Source organism: Geospiza fortis, unplaced genomic scaffold (genome assembly GCF_000277835.1).
Source record: "Geospiza fortis unplaced genomic scaffold, GeoFor_1.0 scaffold121, whole genome shotgun sequence".
In the NCBI taxonomy this organism is placed as follows: Eukaryota; Metazoa; Chordata; class Aves; order Passeriformes; family Thraupidae; genus Geospiza; species Geospiza fortis.
The window spans coordinates 3913869-3936973 of record NW_005054346.1 but is presented as its reverse complement, the minus strand read 5'-3'; positions in this window follow the sequence as shown (position 1 = coordinate 3936973).

The following is a 23105-nucleotide window of genomic DNA, read 5'->3' as shown; positions in this document are numbered from 1 at the left end:
TGCAGCCATGTCCTTAAAAATTTATCATATACTGTCCCACCAGGAGATGCCTGATTACTGGGGCAATAGCTTCATTTGTAAGCATCTCCTTCGCCAGCTCAGGAAAGGACAGCCAACTAACTGACAGCAGCATAGCATTTAAGTCATGGCTCTGGTGCAGAATTGAATATAGAAGAGAAGGAATGACTAGCTATTGAACTGCAGTAGAGAAATGATTTGTGCTGCCTGCTGTTATATAAAGCCTACTATGCACAATAAGAGCTGTTTCATTCCCCTAGATTTTAGGTTTACAGCTCGCCACAGTGTTGGTAGAACATAACATACTGGCAAGCTTTTTCTTTCTTATGGCTTGGGCAATTATTTGGCATTGATTTTCTTAAAGTTTTGTCTTGCATGTCAGCTTTTTGTTGGCAAACTTTGCAGAAGAGTTTGAGCAAGTCAGTAAGATTTGAGCATACAGATGAGATCAGCACTTGGCTCATGCTTTCCTTTTATGAGATGGAAATGACAAAAATGGAGGTTTCAACCCTCCCCTCCAGACACACACCCACAGAGGGAGCAATGGACATGTATTTGATTTATTTGAATTTATTTTGTTCCCTGATAAAAATCTCATGCTTCTTAACCTTTCCATCTACTCTGCATATTATAACCAAAATACTCTGAATTGGCTCTACATGATGAGGCTGCTTTCTCATTTGCATCTTTTAAGCAGCGACTCTGCTCTTGCACAAAACCAGATGACCAGTTATGCTGAAGTGATATAATAGCATTATGTTGTGCTGAATTAAACAACGGAGCCTAATTATCTGTGATTTAGCTGAGTACTTTATGAGGTATTTTCAGCCACATAGAAAAAAGTGTGAAGTACTGCTGCACAGATTTGGTAGCAGTTTTCAGGTTTTTTGTCTAGGTGAGAGTGACATAATGCACAAAACTGTGAGGAATCCTAAACTATTGCCTGCACACTGTTTTATTGTATGATGATTGCAATTGGAGCAATTTTCTGGTTATCCTGTTCTCTATTTTGAATAGTTCAGGAAGTGCTATTCATGATATTATGTAAATCAAGAAGACACTTCACTAAATTGGCATTAGTACAAAATAAAGTCACCCTCTTAAATTCTGATAATGTTATTCTTACCAGATAGTCTTATTCATATGCAAGTAGGAAGAATATTTCCATGGCCTTTTATAACAATTTAAAAAGTATTTCTAAGAAGTCAAAAGTACTCTAAGTGAGCATTTTTGTCTTCTCTTGGATATGTATAGACCTCTTTATAAGTTCATCTTTAAAACTAGGATGTCTAAATTTAGACACATGACACATAAAGCTATGTTTAATGTAGCATTTAAAGTTGGCAGAGATACAGACACCTGAGTTTCAGGCATTGCATTTGAAAATTGTTCCTTCTATCTATAGATACAATAACTCCTGAGGATGTTAACAGAGCTGTACCTGGGCCTAGCAAGAGAACTGCACTGCCCTTCTTTATTGTGGTCCAATCTTGGGTTCTCAGGTGCATTCAGAACGCCATAAGTTCATCTTGCTTTTTGTAATGAGCCTAGTGGGCAAGGTGGTGTGATTTGAACTCACAGGGGGCATTACTGACAGCGTTCAAATATCTTACAGTGTTTTTAGACAAAGACCCTTCTTTAAAGTCAGTTGGAAAACTGAATAGACCACATGAAAGGTGGCCTTTATAGTTCAAGTATACAATGCTACACCAAACAGAGGCCCTGTGAGAAGAAGAGAGAAGCTGAAGTGATGCACCTACTCTCCTGAGGAGAGAGTTTCAAACACTTGCTCATGAAAATAGTCCATTCCTGTAATGACACTTACCTCAGTGCCTAACAATCACTCACATGAATATGACTGCAGGAATGACCCAGTTTTTTATTTTAAGGCAATTGTCATAGGATATTTGGGTCTGTGTCATAATAAAGGTCCTTTGAGCTGGGTCAGCCTGTGAGTTGACATGTGGTGTCGGTGAATGCCCTGTAGAAAGACCTGTTTGCAAGCCAGCTCTTTGAAATTCCCAGTAGGACGGCCAAGCAAGATGGCACTAGTAGGTCACAAACCAGCTTTGCAGTAAGGGGTCTCAGTTTGGCCACGATCTCTGCGTGGATCACCTTGAACAGATGCCAGCCTCCTTCTGTGCTTTTGGCATGATCCTAGAAACTATCATGTAGTCTTGTGGTCATATACAGTAATCCACTGAGAACCTGGAGACAAAAAGAATGATCAGGATGAAACATCCTGATCCATTAGGAGTTGAACTCAGGACCAGTTTTAAGCACAGAGCAGCCCAATAGACACCCAGATTACTTCCTTCAAGTTAATGAATTAGGACCAAACCTTGGAGCTCAGATGGCTTGACCTCCCTCTGTGGCTTTTGCTGAAGTTTACGCAAGAGTCTTGTGACCCATTTACATGACATAGAAAGAGTAAAAAGTATAGAAGTTCTTTCAGAAACAGAACCAGGAGATGGTGACAGGTAATTGTGCCTCCTTCCCAAAGCATTTTCCCTTGTGAAAATTTTTGTGAATTTTCCCTTACCTTTCCCCTTCACTATGTATACGAGATTCCTCAGAGAGGTGGTGGGGAGAAGGTATACCCTTAGAGGGATGCAGAACATTTTCAGAGTTTTCAGAGCATAAAAATGTACTCAAGTCCCACAGCTTCTCTGTGGAAAACAGTTGTGCAATTCTCTTGGTATATTTGGAAAGCATGTCTGTCTGCTTTTAGCAACAGACTCATAGCTTTCAAGTGTAGATTTTCTCTTTAACAAACCTAATTTATAGTCTTATCTTGGTGTTTCCAAAAAACCAATTTCTGGTTGAAAAGTATGATTCAAAGATCAGACTGAATGCTTATTTATCATTAATAAATTTAGATTAGGAAGGAAAAAAATATTCTAGTGGACTTCCAAATAGTATACCCCAGGCAACAAAAGTAAATTGTTTTAAGATAGATTTTAGAAAGTTTATGAAACCGCGTGACCATATAGTCATGCAGACAGAGGCAAAACAAGAACAAATATAAAAAAAATCCCAAGGGCATAACTTATCTGGATCCCAGATGACACTTCACTTACATTGGTGAATGACTAGAAAATTATCAAGAACAAGACGAACTTCCTTTCATTTTCATACTATCTATATATTTTGTATACTGTTTTGTTTTAAGGATCTATATGATTTGTTCCTATTCCCCTTTGTCTACTAAAAATATATGCCTAAAAGTCAACCCAAATGCAAGTATGGAAGCAAAAGGTTTTTTGTCTTTTTTTCTTCCAGTGATTTTCTTCATTCTGACCTTTTACTTGATAGCAATTTGGCCCATTGCTTCTTCAGGGCATTGTTGATCTTCCAGACATCATAGATCTGCTGATCTTTTTTTTCTGAAACCATTCAAATTGCCATCGATTCTTTGCTCACCTTTCTGCACACAATCCCACTGAACTAAGCCATATTTGTCCTATTATCTGGTCTTCTCCCAGGTCATTATAGGGTAAATCCAAGTTTATGAGGAACCCACTGTTTTCTTCACTGGCAAGACATTTTCTTGCTGTTTATAACTGATCCAGTTTTGGTGCAGTCGTTTCATATCAAAACTGAGGCAGCCGCAGCTACTTATGAAATCTAACAAATGTTTTAATTGGATGGATGCTATTGCTAACACATACAGGATAATTTTCAAACTTTTGATTTTGAATTATTAAAGAGGGTATGTCAGAAAAAATCCCAATGATTATAATTTCAACTGCAGGCCTCAAGACCATTCATTTATCCATTATGGAGGGACTGCAGTGACCAGCTGAGGCAATAATGGCAGCTCACTTGCTCTGCAGGTTTATCTGGCACTCTGCTGTTTCACAGAAGCACAATCATCTTACAAAGTAGATAAGGTTTAGCTGTGCAGTTTAAAGATCACATGTACCAATGGCTTCCCTTTGAGACAACTAAAACAAACAAGAAAATAAAATTTTCAGTGTCTTATCTGCTGTTTAAATAATAACTGTCTTCTATGCAAGACATAAATAAATGTACATTTGTGAATATTGTGTCTGAATACACTTTTGTACCAGTTGCTGAATGCTTTGGTCCTTTCCAGCTGGTGGGTAATGGGCAATATCTCACATTATCTGTTAAACTAATCCTGGACTTCTGGTGAAAAAACAGCAGAGAAAACACAACAGAAAAGAGTTGGATTGTGTTTCGTCCAACTCATGGTCTTTCTACAAGGTAATAAACTGTTGTCTTTGACAACCACTTTTTTCCTGTCTAAATACATTGCATATTATTAGCACAGTGACTTATTTTAAAAGAGACTAAAAGCAGGCAGTGAGCACTGGTATTCTGACACTGTCTCGCTGCAGGTGCTCTTCCAATGTGTGATTGCACAGGCATAACACATTCATTGGGATTTACACTGCTCTGCTGCCTCAGTCGTGCAGAACTGGTGCATGCTTGGTCCCAGACCAGGCTTGGGTGGCTCAGGCGCTGCTGGGGGAAGGAAGGAGTCTGGTGGCTGCCTGCTCTTGCCCTTGCTGCCCGGGTTCAGGGTCTGCTCTGCCTCTGCCATGCATAGTTTGATGGCAGAAGTGAGCCAGCGGAGTACGGCATTGTACCGGAAGAGAGCCTGGGAAAGGGGGGCAGACCACCAAAAGGCCTCATCGGTGTTGTCTGTCTTCAAAATGTAGGGGGGCAGACCACCAAAAGGCCTCATTGGTGTTTGTCTTCAAAATGGAAAGAGAGGATAGTTAGTCTGTCTGAGCAGATGGAAAGTCCCATATCCAGCCCAGTGAAAACTACATTTTGTCTTGTAGGCACTTGCAGGCCTCACTGCCAGCAGCATTGGCAGTGTTGGTGTTACCATAACATGCACATCCTGGCTGCGTCTTCAGCTGACATTTCATAGAATCAGAGAACAGTTTAGGTTGGAAGGGACCTTAAATTTTATCTAGTTCCAAGCTCCACTATGGGCAGGGACACTTTCCACTAGACCAGGTTTCCCAAGACCCCATCCAACCTGGACTTGAACACTAACAGGGGTGGGACACCCGCAGCCTCTCTGGGAAACCTCTTCCAATGTTTCACCACCCTCTCAGGGAAAAATTTCTTTCTAATTGTCCTGGTTTGAAACCACACCCAAATCTATCTTGTTTCAGTTTAAAGTCATTGCCCTTTCTCCTATCACTACATACCTTGCGAAGAGTCCCTCTCCAGGTCTCTTGTAGCCCCTTTTGGTACTGGACGGCTGTTATAAGGTCTCCCCAGAGCCTTCTCTTTTCCAGGCTGAGACCCCAGCTCCCTGAGCCATCCCTCACAGGTGAGGTGCTCCAGACATCTGATCATCTTTGCGGTCTTCCTCTGGACTCATTCCAACATGTCCACTTCCCTCTTATTTTGGAGGTCCCTCCAGAGCTGGATGCAGCTCTCCAGGTGGGGTGTCACCAAAGCAGAGTAGGCAGGGAGAATCACCTCCCTTGAAACCCTCAATGTGAATCACACACTCCAAATTTACTGCAATGCAAGTGTGCCGGGGCACTCTGGGCACTGTGGTCTCCCTGGGGAGCAGTGGAAGCTCTCTAGGGTGGCATGGCAGGCCCTGGCTGCCAGCATCCCAGCCCAGCCATTCCAGTCAGGAGCAGGAAAACTGGGAGGCATCAGGGAAGCCCAGCCCTGAACATCTCCCTGGGAACAGGCTGAGGCTGGGAGAGGGTGGTTGGTCTGTGGGTTGGGGTATGGATCAGGCCCAGTGAGGATAACCAGGGTCAGATATGTCCCTGGGGATGTACAGACAGGGCCCTCGGGATGAGGAAAGTGTTCACAAGCTGAGGTACCCATGGATGTGCCCCTGTTACAGGTCAGGGATATTTTTGGGAAATTAGGCTCCACAAAATTGCCTTGGGGTGCAGGGCAGAGATTTCTAGGGGTTTTGACAGCTGCAGTTTTGAGACTGAACTCTTGTTGCAGGGGGTTGACTGGCTGCCAAGGGCCCTGACAATAATTCTGTCCTGCTTCACAAAGGTAATGTAGCACTCCAAGCTCAGAGACATCCAGATATCCCGTGCTTCATTGTGGGTGGGGAAAAAATGTGTGTGGAGAATAAAAACCCACCTATGGTAAATACCATGTCCTTTGATATGACCATCTGCTATTCCTTTAATTCCTCTATTTCTATGTAGGCTGTTCTTCAAAATGAGGATAAATATATAAAATAATTTCCTTTTGTTTGCAATGACATACTTGTAATACGTGTCATTGCAGTGTTAGGAAGGACGGTGTAACAGCTATAGTAATATCAGAAAAAGTTTTGCAAGAGTAAACATACATCTTTTTTTTTTAAAAAAGATCATTATAGATTAAGAAAAAAATCAAGCTATTTCTCATTTCCTTCAAACCACTGTGACCCCTTTATTGTTCTCACTGAATTTCAGCCCATTATAGATTTCCTCTGATTGTCCTTTGTGGCTATGCTGCATTCATCCAAGCTATCAATTTTATTCTTTGTCAGGCAAGATAGAAACAGAGCTTTCATGTCCTTCTGGCATTCTTAAACTCAATCATATTTAAGATGCATAATTCTGTTGTTTTAAGAACTTGCTGTTCTTCACATTCTGAACTATCTCCATCAAAGTTTCTATGAATGAAGTGATAGGAAATCTTTAAAAAGTCAGTAAGGCTCTAAAACAAAAACAAAAGTGAGAAATGTGGAATTTCACAGCAAAATCATAACCATAAGGAGATTTGTGTGCATTTTCCTGATGCACATACAGTAATTTTACATACAGTAATTTTATCATAATTTTATCTTTGTAACAACGAAATTGTGGCATTACCAGGAAGAAAATAAAAAAATGATAAATTCTGTGGTAAGGCACAGCATATAAAGTTTTGTTTTGCTTGAGTCAAAAAAGTTATTTTTATTTTATACTTATTTCTAGGGGGTTTTTTTGACTTTTTTCCTTTTAACAAACAAAAATCCCTATCTCTGCTCTCATCTGAGATAATAATCTGAAATTAATAATTTATTCTAAAAATTAGATAGCAAAGTCTTTATTACCAAGCTGTTATTTTCTTAAACTAATTTTTTGCACATATTTATTAAACTGAAGCAATTATGGATCTTTTGTTCTCTGATGTCATGGTGAGCACTTAATGTCTGTCATTCACTGCTTGACTATGGGTCAAGCTCCATCCCACAATATTCTTTCTTTGCATTGGGTGAGCATAGGAAACCATTCCAAACCAAATACCTGACTGAGAAAATTTAAAAATTAAGTGAATATATAGACTCCCCTATGCAGAGCTGAAATTAGAGTTTCAGTGAGCAGCTATACCACGACAGGCCTTAAGTGCTTTATCAAGGCTTGTCAATGCAACCCACTGTACAAGAAGCAAATGTGCAGAAGGTGTGAAGGATGGATAGAATAAACCAAGCCATTTCCCCTATAAATATTCCTATATAATGTCTGCATGTTTCATTGAGCTCTGCTTTATCACACATACTTCGTGGAGAAGTTGGGATATTAAATGTCATCATTTCTGCAAGCCAGGCTTTGCCTGAGAAAGGAAAACAACAAAGACACAAAGTGAGCCTCCCTCACTTTTTTGTTTAAAACATTCTTTAATTAAATGCATTTTTTTGGGGAAAAAAATCCTTACATTCCTGAACTGAATGCCTGAGCACCATTAGGAATGTTCTTGTGAATGCCAAATTCTTTAAAAGTGCCCACTATCTCAACAGTCCAAGAGGAAACCCTGGCAGTGCAGGTTGTTTGCTGGGCTCAGTGGCTGTGATTCCTCCAGAGTTTGCTCAGTCAGAGCCCTAAATATTCTGTTTGGCAATGACTTCTGTATTTGTACCTAAAGTCAGATTGTGGTCATAGCTCCTTTAAAAAATTCAGCCCCAGATCCTTTCATGTGACAAATAATTTGCTGAAGGCAGAGGGGACAGGGTGTCCTGAGCTGGGAGCTCAGTCCCCTGACAGGCTGTTCTGGCTCCAGGGAATTTATGGAGAAGGAAGAATCCTCTTGACTTTGATATTTTGGATGTGGTTGGTCATGTTTACATCTATTGAACCAAATAATTTCTTGTGGTGCAGCTAATCAAGTTATTGGTGATCAGCAATCAGGCTGCATGAGGTGAATTAAGGACACACTCCTGACCTATTTAAAAGAGCGCCAACATTGCAGTACAAGATTGATTTATTAAAGCAGAGGAAAAAAATACAGTCTCTTTAAAATTAAAACTGGCATGTCTGTTTCTAAATTATTAGCTATAGTACAGCAAGCTGCAAAGAGATGGTAGGGCTGTTGCTGCAGGATATGTAAGCCTCAATAAAAGGAACACATCCTTAATTTCACAAAGTATCTGAGATCATTCAACCTATAAACAGTATTTTTGAGAGGCAATTTAAGCTGCCTGCAAATAAAAGAGTAAGGCAATCACTATTATCTCCCTAGAAAAAATACATGTTTAAGCAAATAGTGAAGATGCACTTCAATCTGTTTTTGTTTTTTTTTTTTTTTTGCACAAGCCTTAATAATGAAATATTTGTCCTTTTCCATAAAAGTAGTAGAATGCATTATTTTTCATACACATCCCTTCCTGTTCTTGCTTTTAGTTATTTTTTAGGTAATGAAAACTCTTCAATATAAAGACATTAAAGGTTGACATAGAAGCTTTCTTGATGACACAGATGTTAATACCATAAATTCAGCAGCTCGCCTTACCTATTTTAAGTCATATATAGAAACTGAGTGAGATACTTGTCTGTCTGCCTCTAAATTATCCATACCGAAAATTAACAATTTTACACCTTTTAAAATGCTTTTTCTTATTTCTACATGCTTCCTGTGATTATTTTCTCTCCATATCAGCATTCCATTATTTATTTCCTCCCTGGAGGAATGGTAATACTAATTCATAAAATGAATTTTAAAAAACCCCAACAAACGCTGTGATATGCTAAACTGCTAAGTAAAAGAGCTGCAGTATGCAACAACCAAGAAGAATTTTTGAGAAACATGCTGGAACTCCCTTAGAAACAATACAGTGCTTGGTTTTATATTCAGGAACTGGTATAACAGTCTACTTTGCATCAGTGTTTTTTTTTATTAACATTATCTGAGCAGCCTAAGGACCAGCTTACTGAAAGAGAAATATCTAGACCAAAAATATTTCATACCCATCACTAGCAATAACTAAAACTAAACTTCCACATCTACACATCCTTATGCCAAATTTTCCTGCACTTAGTTTAAAAAAATACTCCCTAGGTAGGGAGCTGAGTTTTGAAATGCCTTTCAAACTAAATCTGGGGATTTGAATTGTACAAATTTATCTCACTCTTTACATTTCACAAAATATTTTTTTTCAGCCCTGAGCGCTCTCTGTTAAATTTAGTCACATTTTGACAGTTAGACAGTGTTGCAGGGGGAATGCTGTGGGTCTCTTTTTGGGAACACAGAGTTCTCCACATTTCAGTTGTAGCAGAAATATTTTCAGTCTATTTTACGTGAGGCTCACTGTAGAATTTTGCAGTAACACTCTCCGCCCAGGATCTGAACAGCGACTTCATAGCTCTCTGCACATCTTGTTCATTTGGTGGGGTTTGTCACCAGATCAGTTGAAGTGAAAAGAAAGGATGGTTATATTATGAATCTTCTTGGCTGTTTTCTTGTTCTTAGTCTTCTCTTCTACACGCAGGAAGAAGAAAACATTGTCCTTGTCAAATGATAATTGAGGCACAATTGGTGACTTGTATGTTTGTCAACATAAGCAAGATCAAATGATTGCACAGCAGAAAGAAGCCACAGGAAATCCAATGATTTTTGTTTAATTAGGAAAATAATAATAATGTCTGCCTAATGATTACCTTGTACTGGGTTGTGGCCTTTTATCAGGCAGCTGCAGACTACTGCTTTGAAGGGAACCAATGGTTTTCTTTGAAACTGGTGTCAGGGACTTGGAGGATTTGTGACAAATCTTCTGAGACTTATTGCTTCTTTGTGTAGTTGCTATAATTGGGAAGAAAAATGAGCCTGTTTCTAAATGTATAAAGAGGAAAGTTCTTTCTCTCTAGATTTTATTTGGAAAGATTTTTAAACTAGGTGAGGTGTGTGTGCACATAAGTGTATGTAATAATTTCCAAAAGGATGAATGAATCTTTAGGTCAGCTAAAACATACAAAAATGATTTATCTATGTTTTTTTTTTCACATCATAACAGCAATAATAAGAAGACAGATACTTATATGCAATACAGTTCTATCGGAAAAATAAAAATCAGGAAAACTTTGGGAGTGAAGTGAGAAAGAAGCCTAACAGTTTGGAGCTTGTGTTTTGTATTTTGGTTTTCCCTCACTTGGATTTCCAGAGCTCTGCTGGAGAAACTGGTTGGTCATGGCTTGAAGGATGAAAATTTCACTGGGTAAAGAAAGAGTGGCTGGATGACTGAGAGTGATTACATGGAGTTGCATCCAGTTGGCAGAGAAGTGTTCCTCAGGGCTCAGTCTTGGGCTCAGTTCTGCTTAATGTCTTTATCAATGATCAGGACAATGAGATTGAGTGCACCCTCAATCAATTTGCAGATGACACCAGGTTGGTAGGAGTCTTCTGGATCTGCTGGATGGCAGGAAGGCTCTGCAGAGGGATCTGGAAAGGCTGGATTGATGGACCAAGGCCAATTGTATGAGATCCAGTAAGGCAACAAGCTCCAGGCTCTGAACTTGGGTCACAACAAGTTTGAACAAGAGTGGCTGGAAAATTTCCCAGTGGAAAAGGCCCTGGATGTGCTGGCCGACTAGTGGAGTCAGCGTGTGCCTTGGGGACCAAGAAGGCCCATGGCATCCTGACTTGGATCTGGAATAGTGTGGCCAGCAGGACCAGGCAGTGACTGTCCCCCTGTACTTGACAGTGCTAAGGCTGCACCTCAAATCCTGTGTTCAGTTCTGGGCCCCTCGCTAGAGAGAAAGACATTGGGGTGCTGGAGCATGTGCAGAGAGGGGCAATGGATCTAGTGAGGGGTCTGGAGCACAAATCTCACAAGGAGCAGCTGAGGCACCTGCAATTGTTTAGCCCGTAGAAAAGAAGGCTCAGGGAGAACTTATCTGCACTACAGCTACCTGAAGAGAGGTTGTGGCCAAATGGGGGTGGGCGTCTTCTCTTGAGTGGGAAGAAATTACAAGAGGAAATGGTTGCACCAGGGGAGGGATATGTTGGGTATGAGAAAATTTTCTTCACTGGAAAAATTGCCACAAATTGAAACAGGCTTCACAGGGAAGTGACAAAGACATCATCCCTGGAGGTATTTAAAAGACCTGTAGAGGTGGTACTTAGGGACATGGCTTAGTGGTGGACTTGGCAGCATTAACGGTTGCACTGGATGATCTTGAACTTTCCCAACCTAAATGATTTTATTGTTCTGATTTGCGTATATTTGACTGCAGGGTTAATCATGACTAAATTGCTAAACTCAACAATTCTTCCAGAGCTGCAAATGGCGGACAGACCATGCTTTGGGAAATATGGGCCACATATTGCCTCTCAAAAGCTGATTCGTTGGCAAAGCAACAAGGACACTGATTTAACACCCTGTGGTTTCCATACCATTAATACTCTGCCTACCCCTGCCACTGTCAGCATGGCACATTGCACTTAGCCAATGGCAGGCACTGTCTTGGTGCACCATGGATTGAATCTGGTTCCCTTTGTAGAACATATTTACCACACAACTGGTGTAAATTAGTTTTAATCTGGCAGTGTTAAGTCAAGAAAGCCCAAAGACAGACTCAACTGTGGCATGGTACAGGTCAGACCTAAGTATGTTTAGCAGAAGCCTGTGTAGCCAAGAGCAAAATGCCTGCCTAAATTGTACCACCAGTTTCATTCACAATGGACAAAAATTTCTCTGCCTAAAACCCAGATACTGACTCCTTTCTCTAGGGTTCTAAATAAAATTGTCTGATTTGAGAAGTGTTGAATATCTGCAGCTCCCATTGAAGTAATTTGGCCTCAATAAATAAATTAAAGCTCAGAAATCTGTAAACTGATGCTAACTGACCCATACACTGGAGCCAGAATTCATGGACAATTGCTACACCAAGACTGACTATAGCCATGGGTATCTGTTTCTCAGTGTCAGGAGCACTAAAACTCTCTCCATTAGTTAAATACAGCCCTAAGGGTGAATAATGGAAAGATGTTGTCACAGATATTGAGCGGAAGTAGACAGGTCAGTACATTTCAGCAGTAATGCCAGCCACTATGTGAGTTCAGCAAAGGATGTAACTGTAAGGTCTAAGTCAAAGAGTCCTCATGTTCCTTTTATTTCTTCCATTTTATTTATCATTAATTGGCCAAATTCAGGTCTTCCACTAAAGCTGGGGTGGGGGGGAGGGGCAGGGCAAAGCTTGTCTTTGAAGCTTTGAAAGTAGTTTCCCACCTCTGAGGAGATACAGCCTTGCATGTCTTGCATCCATTGCTCTTTGGATGACATTCACTGTTTTTTGTGCCAGAGGAGGGTTGTGATGCCTTTTTCAGCCTAGAAATGAAACAACACACACTTTCCAGATAATATTAATACAGGAGGTAATATAAAAGTGGATCTTTATTGGAGCTTCAGGGCAGTTATGAAAGAATAACATGGGGGTCTGCAAAAGCCCACCCCCATAGGGGTGAATACAGTTTTGTAAGTTAGGAGAATTAGCATAATTGACAAAAAGCACCAGTTAGGAGGACAAGCAGCGATGCAATTCCCCCCGCAGGTCACACCCTTTTACTGGACCCCCTTCTTGGTACCATCTGTACTTTGTTTATGAAAATGTGTCTCAAAGAGTTGTTATCAACCTTGTTAGCCAGGAAGAACAAAGACAGGATAGGGCCCCTACAGATAGATTTGTCTTTCTGCCTAGGGAAAGGGCATGGAAAATTACTGGGAAAACTAGCCACTAATACAACAGGCTACAAATATATGTGTAAAGAATACAGAGAATATATAAGGAAAAAAGGCAAAAACCAAAATGGCATCAGTTGGGTATGCAGAGGGACAAGCTGTACATATATGTGTCAATATTTAGCTCATATCATTAGTGTTGCAATTTTGGGAAGAGTTCTCCTTCAGCTGAAGTGTTTGGATTATTCTGGGTCAGGAGAAAGTCACAATGATGTTTACTACCTAATTATCTGCTCTCTCTTTGCAGAGCAAAGGTTTGTCACTGACTTTATTTGGTGCCATGGCACAAGGAGTCACATTCACTTCTATCCTGCAAGGATATTCTCTCTTCAGGTTGAGAGGAGGGCATGATCATTGGGGTGTTATCAGTGGAGGCAATGGGAATAACAGTGCCCTTTTATCATGTGGTGCTGGACATGGTCATCTCAGATGGCTACTAGATAATAGAAGATGGATGCAAACTACCTGAGAGCATAAAATCCAGTCAACAGTTCCACACAGAGCTCTCAAAATGTCACAGAAGTAGTTGAAATCCAAAGCAGTTCTCCTCCAAACCTTATTCCATCTAAATATTCAGTCAATAGGAAAATTGCATATCGTGATGTCCTTGCATACTGTGGACTCTCCTTCCCTCTCTGAGAACCTCTTTTCCTAGCTCTGTTTGCTGGGTAGGAATCATCCAAGTTCAAGTGGAAAGGCAGTGTCAAATCCCACTGCTTTGCCCGGCCAGGCAGCTTCAGAATGATCCAGGTGTCTGTAGAGGTCTTTTCTATGAAAGCGAGATTTGGTTCGTGAGCCATTGCCCATAACTTAGCAATAAGTTTAGCGACCAAGTTTATTTTCTCCTACAGTCACAAAAAGGAGTTTACGGTAGCTGAAAGGCAGATAGGGTGATGCTTCAAATGCGTTGCCTTTTTCACTGCAGCCAGTAAAACTGGTCGCCTACTCAGAGCAGGGAGAACCTGAAGGCCTGTGCCGAGCATGCAGTGAGAAGTCAGAGAGCACCTGGTGAACTAGCTCTTCATACCAGTTTCTTGCTGGTGTCAGATGAGTTGAATCTTGCCAAGCCATGAAGCACATCTCTGCAGAGAGGATGCCTCACTAAAAGTGATATGCTGGACATTTTCTACTCATTCATTGTTAGGTTAAAAAGGACCCTGAAAAATGCATCTAACTGAATTGTATTGCACCTGTGGATGGAATGCCAGGTAATTTCTGGGTTAGACTGAGAAAATGTGCTGTGTTCATATAAGAAATGAATAGAACAAATATAAGATGTTGAACTCTGCTGGGCCTCGAGTTATTTTTTCTTCCTTGTACTTATTTAATCCACAAGTTACAAATGTATGATTGATGTCCTGCAAATGAGCTATGACTTGGCATTACTTATTTATTTTATTTAAAATTTTTATTAAGTTGAATAACCCTACTGAGGTCACAGTCTTGTTTCAGAGTCGACCTGGATGAAACAGAAGTGAAAATTTCACTCAAATTTCCATAAATTCTGATACATGGAAACACCAGCATTAAATTTTAAAAATTGTGTTTCCACAGGCTTTTAAAATGCTGCTAGCATTTCATTTAAAATAATTAGGTCATGTTGCATGAATTACAGTTCTGCATCACTGTTACATATTTTTCTTCTGTCACAGATAATTTCAATTCTGCCTGGTGTATGATTTCCTTTTTAAACTGCACTTGCTTCTGTTTTATCCAGATGTGCAACCAGGTACTCAGGTACAACATGTAAAATCACAGACTGTGCAGCAATAGGCTTGTGTTGATTTCTTAAGATTCTTCATCTCATGTGTTGGATGGGTTTAGGATTTTATAAAACACTTGATATGCACCAACTGTGGCTGCAATACCTTCCTGTTAGAGTCCTGCTCTTTTCTTATCCCTGCTCTTTTCTTAACTCCTACCTTTATTGCTTAAGCACTCACCTTGTTATTGTCCATAGAATTGAGCCTTTATCTGTCAAAGATGGAGGTAGATATTTCTTTTACCAGTGCAGCTCTTCAAGTCTGTAAAATTAAGCACATGAATAAGGACTGAAGCTGTAAATAATCAGCTTTTCAAGACAGAGAATTGTTATGCATTGTATATGCACAGTAAATAGCCTATCTGTTCTTTGTTGTTGAATATAATGCAATAATGCGAACACATAGAATCAGAATTACAGTCTGAATTACTAACTTACACTCTGGTTAAAAAAAAAGAAGGTTCACATTTTCAGATTTGAGTGATGAGTGTGAAGGTTCTAAATCAATATTTAACATCATCTGATTTTTTCTACCTTTACCTTAAAAAACCTGAAAATTTCACTTTTTTTTTTCCAAGTAACAACACAAAAATATTTATTCGGTATATTCACTGGGCTCTTTCCATTCAGTAGATTTTACTATTGTTCTGCAGCTTTGGCAGATAATGGAAACTTATTTCAAAACGTTTTTAGAAAGACCTGCTTTGTTTTTGAAAATGTCTTTCATTTTTTCCCAGGTGCTCTTGGCAGGCAGCATGGGGTTAAGGCAAGCCTGAAAACTGCACACTCTTCAATAAAAAAGTGTTTGAGTGAGCTTTCTGCTCTACATTTCACTGCCTGTATTTGGAGGTGCTGCATTGGTTTTGACAGCATTGACAGTGGTCTGTCTCAGACAACTCTGGTTCATTGCCTTGCATATTTGCAGACAACAACCACAGAGATCGTTATATTCAATAAAATATTGATAGGGTTTTTTTCTGCCTTCAAAAGGCAATAACAAAATGGTGGCACAAAAGAATTCTCCAGTCAAACATATTCTGTGCTTAAAATGCATTATTAAAAACCTCAGAAACCAGATGACCACGTGATGTTTTAGCTCAAGAGGGATGTCCACAAGTGTTTAATAAAAAAGGCAAGATTACAGAATTTGGCGCAAAGTCAATTCAACACCACATGATCTAATGCAAACCAAAATCATTAAGGGCAATAGGCTTCTTTAAAATGCAAAAAATAATTTCTGGAAGACCAGACAAGGCAAAAAGCCACTAGACATTGTTAATATCAGTTTTTTGGATTACAGATTTTATCTGCTGCCTGGAAAGCTAATCTTTTAATAGAAGTGTTGGTTCTATTTTTACAATGGAAAATTTGTTGAAGAAATTAAGTTTTTATTAGCATTTAGAAGGGAAGGCTATATTGTATTTTATAAGCCTGAATGGTTTGTATGATGTATTATGTATTATTTCATTATTGTTTATGTACTTTGATTAGCACAAGCAAAACCATACAGTCTTGCAACGTCTGTCTCTCTTCAGGCTGGTTGGCCAAGAGCAGGCACCAGTTTAGTTCTACCTTTCCATCTCTCCAAAGTTGTAGACTGATCTGAATGGAACTATTTGGAGTGGAAATCCCTTTATTTTGGGATTGGGATGATTATGGCCTTTATTTTTCTGGCTTACAAGAAAAAAAAGATCTTATACATTTTCTGTCCCCCCAAACACCCTTGATGGTCCCAATACTTTGAATACTGCATGCTCCCTCAGACAGTTTCTTGTGCACCGCCTTTGGAAAAGTTCCTCCTGGTAAGATCCAGCCAGAACCATGCTGCCCCCATGCCTTCCTCTTCTCCTCCAAAAGGAATTCTTGGTTTGCTGATGTCATCATTCTTCTAGAACTGGATATCATCTGTGACTTGCAACCTATATAACAGAAAGGTGTGTCAGTGTTTAAAAGCAAAGTCATATGCTTCACATCATTATTTGGATGGATGACAGCAGTGTAAGGAAGATGAGATTTTAAAGTCCATGGAAAGGCACATGATACCTCTGCAAATCAATGAGAGTCTGTGACACACTCCCCAAACTGTTACTTCTTGCTACCTTTTCTGTAATAATATGTTTCCTTTAATTTCTTTTGGAAATATGGATATCAGAACTCTTGTAACTGATTCAAAAAACCGAATGTATGCAGTGGACAAATTCCAGCAGCAATAAGATTCATGTGGTGCTTTAGAACACTATTAATTAAATCTCACACCATCTCAAGAAGTAGGCAGCAGTATCTTCGTTTAGCACATGGGAAACCATCAGACAAAGGTGACTGGCTCTCCACTGCACAAGGCAACAAACAGCACTAGTTTTTCGGTTAGTGTCAACTTGCTAGACTTGCCCCTGTCTTAAAAGGACAGTCTTTGCTCACCTACCTCTTCATTTACTTCTACACATTGCTTCTGTACATGTTCCAAAACCTCTGATGGGAGGCTACATAACACCAGCTATGTGTCCCCACCTAGAGTCAAATTCAATTTTGCAGACGTAAATCTGGAGCAACTTTCCTGATATTAACACATCTGGGACAACTCACCGAGGTGTAAATAGGAGCTGTGTGTAGGACATTTTATTAACATAAAATGTCAGAAGTGGACACTGGTCATTGAGATACATTTTTTTCTAGTACATTATTTTGCTTTGTAGTTTGCAAAGGACAAAAATGCCAGTTCACACTGACACAGTTTTTTACCCAAAGCAAAGGCAATCTTTTCAAGGACAATGGTTTCGGTTCTCTTCTCAGTGTAAAAGGCATAAGCAGACATTTCCTACTACGAGTAAAAGGAATTATGCAGAGTGAATATCCTATGCACCAACATTAAAATTTCTAACCGATGAGAAGAACGATGGATGTGCTTCTATTTGTAACACAAAATGATCAGAACAAAAGTCAAAGCTGTAATGCATTCACTTACTTAAAAATGTGTATTGTTATACAAGGCAATTAAAGAGTTTCAGACTATTCTCTGTGTGATCTGCCTTTCAGATGAGACCTCAAATTGAAGCATTTGATTATGAAAGCTCAAGTGGCAGTTATCATTAGAGGTGTTAACCCTAATATGCTCTCCAAATTCTAAATGGGTTGATCATATTCTCTCTTCCTAGGTTCTCCATGGCTTTTATATGATAAGATATTCTTCTTTCCCCTTCCTAAAACTGTTCTGAAGGTATTACTCATACCATATGGCTACCTTGCATATCCATTTTGGTAGCAAGTGAAGTGAGTAACCTTTTTATATAGCCTATAAATTATTTTAAGAAAATAGACCATTTGATATGCATAACATGTGCTTCTCATCTACCTTGACAGAGGAGCCATTAAATAAGAAATCACTTTTATCTATGTATTGATAGGGACAAAGCCTTAGCTTTTGCTTGGGGGAAGATTCCAACATCATCATCATCATCATCATCAACAACAACAGTACTAGGTATTGAAAGAAGGATCCTTTTCATGCATACCAAAAGCTCACCACACTCCTTTCAGGTTTCACAAAAATGAGCTGTATTGATTCTCAAAAATTAGACAAATTGTGTAGTTTTGAGGGATAGACAAAGATCCTTGGTACTATTGGCAATTTAAATTTTTTTTCATTATGTAGTAATTATATGTACCAATATTCTTTTCCACCCTTCTGGTAAGTACTATTTGTATTCACTGAAATGGCACAGCATTTGTAGTGGGATCTGTTTTTGCCTATTTGTATTGTATTTAGCATACTAAGCAAAAACAATATTTGTGAGATAGGTAAAAATGTTAAAACAATAGCAGGAGCAATACCTTTTTAGCCTCATTAGCTAAAATTAACTTCAAAGGTTTCAAGAAGTAACAAATAAATGCATCCGCAAAATATAGGTTTTAATTTACTTGTGGTTTACAAATGAACATTGCTTGAGTTACTGTATATTCTGTGATGCATGCAAACATAGTAATTGATTCAATTCTCATTAGTGGCGGAAAGAGAAATTACTGTCCTGTTAAATGTACAGAATTTAGTGATGACTACTGGCATTTATAAAATTGCTGTTTTGCCAAGTTCTATATTCATTTTTCCCTTTGAAATCTCAACAGTATTTTTATACATAAAGTGCACTTGGAATATCTTCACTACTGAAAATCTGACTGTCGGAAAAAGCACATGGTAAAAAAAATAAGAGAGAAGTAAAATTGTAATAAACATTTATTCCCAGGGACATATGTATGTACTGTAAATACACCACAGTGGTATCAAAGCAACTCTTCTTTTGAACTGAAGAATGCAAATTCAGTTTACCTTAGTTCCATACCATTTTCTAATTTTAATCCTAACAATATATTATTTTCAAAGTTAAGCTAGGTGTGCTCTGCCCTTGTTTCTACCTGAAAACTGGGTCTTGCTAATGATTCCAAACTTCCTAGCTGTCAACATTTTTACAAGGTCTGAAATATATTTTCAAGTTTATTAATAAGTTAGCCTGGAAAAATAATCTTCTGTGAATAGGGGTAACTTCTGATAATTTATGCCTGATGATATTTTTCAACAGCTGGTGCCATGTTCTGCCATCCAATAATAAACAGAAGTAGCTTTGTTTTTAGTCTATGGGGGGGATATATTTGGGTACCTTAGTGCTGAACTTGGCTAGTAATTCAACATGCCTTCTCAGTGAGCAACAAAGTATTTAAAAACTCTTTTAGGGTCCACATCTGATCCTTCTGTTGTCAGTCATATAATTTTAATTATTGCTGTCTGGAGCTGGGTCAAGCCCATGTTACACACAGAATTGAGTTCCTCCCCATGAGTCAGCTTGTCTGCCTAGATTATATTTATTGTCCCCTTGGTACTTTCCCTTAGAGTGCTTAACTATTCCTTGTATCTATTGATCCTTTCTTTCATAGATCCATTGATTTTCAGTTTCATCATTTTGCAGTACAAGGGATAATGGTCACATGATCACTTGTGGGTCATTCCAAATTACTATTACCTTGGGTGTTTGGTTTTATTTTTTTTTTTTTTGGTTAGTTTTTCATCTCTATTATAGGTCATATAAGATGTTTATAGGGTGGAAAAATTGAGTTCAGAGTTGGTAATTTTTAAACTTTCCACGTTAGGAAAAACATTTTAGTATTATTTATGCCTTGCTCTGTGAATATGTGCAAAATATGGTCTGTCAAGAAGGATCTCTTGAAAGGTAAATTTATGTGTGTTTTCAGAGAGGAAGAGCTGTGGTACATGACTACAAGATCAGAAGGTCATGGAACAGTTAAAGAGTAGTTAGTAAAAGACCCTTAAATATGAGGGTTCAGGGAAAATTACCCTGATCATTCATGAGTATCTCCTAAAATGTAAGATCAACTCTCAGTTCCCATCTCCAGGATGAAGAGAATAACTTTCTCCTTTTCAGGGTAGTTTTAAGTTCCCATCTCTTGGCTTTGCTGATGGAAAAAGTCCCCTGCGGTTTTGCATTTTGGCAGGAAATATGCCTTAACCTCTTATGCACCCCTCCATTATTTGTGTGTAGTTCTGTTCACACACCTTTGAAGCAGCATCAGTAAGAATAAAGAAATATCTTGTCAAGCTCTTGACTATTATTTTCTTCACTCCCTTTATTACACTGCATAATTTTTAAAAAAAAAGCTAGTCTGGGGTTTAACTCACTGCGTTTTGCAATCCTTAAATTTAACTTAGCTAATAGAAATCTCCTGATCATAGTCCATCAGCTGTCTCTAACTGCTGCTTTGGGGTGGGGTCGTTCATCCTCCTGAAATGCTTCCTTACTGTACACTGGCTGTAGAGGAAAAAGGTGATTAACTCTTTGATGGCCACGATGGCCAATGGCAGAATAGATAAAAGCATTGTGGTTTTTTCCATGACTCATGGTCAAGAAGAAATATCCTTTAAATCAAGCTTAGCCTCAACTTTTTATTTCAGGTAAATTCCAGAGACATTTGTATGGCAGGTAAACAGGCAGTAGGAATCAAGAGCTTTGGATTTTTTTATAGAAGTTGTAAGTGGATAAAACTTTTCAGGCATTGCTTTAGAAAGATTACCTCTCAGACAATCTCTCATACTACTGTCAACAGAGAAAACAAGTTAAAAGCTTGAGTTAAATGGTTTGTACATAACACATGTCCTTTTGAATAACTGAGCTTGAATCCATTTGAATCAACAATACTATCTGTCATAAGGAACTACAGTTTTCAATACCAAAGCATCTTGAAAAAAGCCATTACTCTTTTTAAAATAAAAAGTGATTTCATTTCTGCTCTTAGCAGCAGAACTCCTACTGCTAACTTTACATTTCCCTACCATGCCTTTTTTGTGCATACTTCTTTGCAACACTTTGCAGCTGCTGTGGCTAAGTAGCATCCCTTACTAGATGATTCAGTAAGACCAGAGGGCAGAGAGCTCTGGGCATTGCGTGCATTTCCAGTTTTGCTCCATGTGCAAACTTCCTTTAGGAGTCAGCTCAAGACATGCCACCACATTGTGGTTCTGTTGTTTGAATGTTTTCCTTTCATTTGGCTTATTTTACATGTATGAATTCAACAGGGGAAAGTCTAAGAAGGAAAAAAAAAAAAAAGAGTTTCTGTCAATTCCACTAAATGCAAATGAAAAATTGCTGTTAAATCAGAAGTAACTGCTGTTACTGTGTGACTGTGACTATTTGCCTTTGTCTCCCTATGTGTTTTGGTCTGCAGCCATTAATAGCTTGGACTCCATGAAGCAATAGAAAAGGGGAGTGTGTCAGAGCAGCAGGCCAAAATTAAATTACAGCAACCTCGCGCTTTGCATTAAAATCTCCACTAAGCAATGGAGGCTTGTAATCGTCCGGATTTTCCTTAAAGACAATGGCCCTCCATGCAACTGGCTACACTCAGTTAATTCATGCTGTCAGCTTCCTTTATTGGCTGTGGGGAATGCAGTATTGATTCTTGAACTCAAAAGCAGCACAAAGAGCCACTAGTGCATGGTCAAAATGCAGCAATAAAGAGCTGGCAGCTTGAGAAAAGCAGCCATTCCATTGCACAAACAAGGTCAATTAGAGGACAGTGCAGCATAATATAAATAGCATTAGCAGCCCTCTTCAACCATGATGAGACCATGCTGGGAAGATGACAATAAATAAAATAGGGTTTAATGCAGAGTAAACACAAAAGCATTTAATGTAATTTAATTTAAAATGTTACATCCCTTTAAAAGTACCATCAATTAAAAAATACTTATCTTCAAAGACTATTCTTTTCAGGTAAATCCCTGTATAAATTAATTATGTACATATGTATCATTGAAAGGGAAGGTTATTGTTTAATAAATGGTTAATTCTTATATAACAGCTCTGTGATATTATGTCTGTGTAATCTCTTACTTTTTATTAATAAAAATCTTTCAGTGTCATTTGAAGGCAAAAATAGGACAAAAATGTAACTGTATTTTTAGTTCAGAAGTTAAAAATCTTGCAAAAGAGCCTTATGTTTTTCTTTGAGATCTTACAATTATTATCTTTTTGATGAGACACTTTTTCTTACTATTTTCCCAGCTCAGAATTAATTTCAAATGTAATATGCATCATTCTGCCAACATATAGAATATTCTAAGTGAATTAGGCTTTAAAAATAGCTTATGGGTCTCAGACAAGCAGCTGAGAAGCCTAGATTGTATAAGGAAGCTGAAAAATTTCAAAAGTATTTAGTTGTTTAAACAGCAATAGAAGCATTTCTTTCAAAGGCCTGTTAAATTAATGAATGTGCCAAAAGCCAACAAAAGAGTTATGTTTACACTTCTGGTTTATTTCTGCAGTCTTACAAATTTTTTTGGCAGTACAAGTATGTTTCCTCACTTTCTTGATTTTTTTGAAGCCTTCCCATTGACTTTGAGTTTACTTACATAACTGGAAGTAATTTGGCTGAGACCTATGATGAAGGTTGAGCATGAAGCCGCCATCATCATCATCGTTTGTGTCAAATGGTACCTAACATGTAGAACTGTGTCTTCTACCTGCACAGAGCAATAGCTATATAATTCTACATGTAGTATGCTTAAAAACTTTTAGGAGGGATAGAAGTAGCAAAGTTTTCACAGAATAATCGCAGAATAAACTAGGTTGGAAAAGACCTTTGAGATCATCGAGTTGTTTCTCCTTGCAAAACAAAAGGGTATTCCAAATTTTTCTATGAGAAATTCATTCCTACATTATCAGTGGAATCAGTAGGATTCCTTGCCTCAGAGAGCAAAAGAAATACCCTCTGGACTGACAGTCAGTATGGGAAGTTTTCTTTCAGCTATTAGGTAGAACAATGATTAGAATGCTGCTTTTATTTCTAAGAGCTTGAAATATCAATAAAACTTGA